This window comes from Cebus imitator, unplaced genomic scaffold (genome assembly GCF_001604975.1).
Source record: "Cebus imitator isolate Cc_AM_T3 unplaced genomic scaffold, Cebus_imitator-1.0 Scaffold41, whole genome shotgun sequence".
Classification (NCBI taxonomy): Eukaryota; Metazoa; Chordata; class Mammalia; order Primates; family Cebidae; genus Cebus; species Cebus imitator.
In genome coordinates, this window is record NW_016107356.1 from 1,691,653 (window position 1) to 1,693,701 (window position 2,049).

Consider the following 2,049-nt stretch of genomic DNA (forward strand, 5'->3'; position numbering starts at 1 on the left):
AGTGGAAAAGTAATCATGGTATACTGTATGGCTCAGCTACACAGCAGTAGCTAGCATTTGGAGTCATGGTAATCAGTGAATACTGATAGAGCCAAAACTGGGATATGTAATGGGAGTATGGGAGGAGGTCAAGTAATATGTGTAGGAGATGGGGACGTGGAAGGAGGCAGCGAAGAACTAAGTCCTTACCTTCTGATGTGGGAAGTCAGCAGATGGTACCTAAAAGTGAAAAATCAAGAAATAGCAGTGTAAGTGTGCTACTAGAGATAGGACGATACAGACCAAAAGGTGTCGCTAAAAGTTTGAGAGTACTTTCCTCCTGCTATGATTCACATGTTTTTCCTCTCCAAAGCTCATGTTAAAGTTTGTCATTGTAACAGTATTAAGAGGTGGGATCATTAAGAAGTGTTTAGGTCGGGCCGGGCGCGGTGGCTCAAGCCTGTAATCCCAGCACTTTGGGAGGCCGAGGCGGGTGGATCACGAAGTCAAGAGATCGAGACCATCCTGGTCAACATGGTGAAACCCCGTCTCTACTAAAAATACAAAAAATTAGCTGGGCATGGTGGTGTGTGCCTGTAATCCCAGCTACTCGGGAGGCTGAGGCAGGAGAATTGCCTGAACCCAGGAGGCGGAGGTTGCGGTGAGCTGAGATAGGGCCATTGCACTCCAGCCTGGGTAACAAGAGTGAAACTCCGTCTCAAAAAAAAAAAAAAAAAAAAAAAAAAAAAAAAGAAGTGTTTAGGTCATGAGGTCATGAGGGCTCCAGCCTCATGCATGGACTCATGCTGCACTATTGTGGGAGTGGGTTTACTTGTTTTGGGGCTCTCTTTCTCACCCTCTTTTGACCCTTCCAGTGCGTGGCACCTTCCATCATGTTATGAGGCAACAAGGAGACCATCACCAGATGCTGACATCTGATATTGGACTTTCCAGCCTCCAGAACTGTGAGCCAATAAATGTCTGTTCATTAAAAATTACACAGTCTGTGGTATTCTATTATTGCCACAGAAAAGAGACTAAGACATTTCTAGACTTTGATAGCCAGAACTAGAATGAAAGTGCAGGGCAAGGGACGGCTCTTTTTCACAGTAAACCTTATAGAATCATTTCATTTATTAAAGTGATATAAATAATAAATAAATAACAACGAAATATTTGGAGAGTAGAAATAGTAAAAGGGGTATTGTAATGAGGTAACTACCAGAATTACCAGAATAGGAGGCTGGGGCCCAAGTCTTTTAACCTCTGTAAGACTCAGTTTCCTCATGTATAAAATACAAATTATAGTAGGGACCATAATTTTCTGGGCTGATTGCAAGAGGTAAATAAACTAAGCTATATATAAAGGTTTTGTAAATTTAAAACACCACAGAAATGCAGGAAAGTGTATTTGCTAAATGTATAAGGCAAAAGGCAGAGTAATAAAACTAGTTTAATACAAAGAAACATCTGGCTCTTTGATACTTATTTGCAGTCCTCAGAAATTTGAACTGAAAAATCGCTGCCATTCATAGTAGATGACATGGCTAATGTTTATGGAAAAGAAAATGATACCACCTTCCAAGGACACTGAGGCTGCTCTTATGAAACAAAACACTAATGGAGTCTGCAACCAAACTAATGTTTCATGTGTGTTGAGCACATGTCTAATGTGCATCATAAGATGCTTCCCAAGGTTGCTCCCGAGCCATCTTGCCTGCATGCCACAGAAACATGATTGCTTTAGTCCATTCTGGCTGCCATAACAAAATACCTTATAAACAGATATCTATTTCTCACAGTCCTAGAGGCTGAGGAGTCCAAGATCAACGTGCCAACAGACTGAGTGTTGAGTGAGGGCCGTTCCTCAGGCCTTCTTGCTGTGTCCTCACATGATGAAAGAGGAGATGAAAGGACCTCTTTCATTAAGGGCACTAATCCCATTCACGAGGGCTCCACCTTCATGACTTAATCAACTCATAAAGATCCCATCTAGTCATACTAATGCATTGGAGAAAGATTTCAACATATGAATTTTGGGGGTGACACAAACATTCAGACTACAACAAG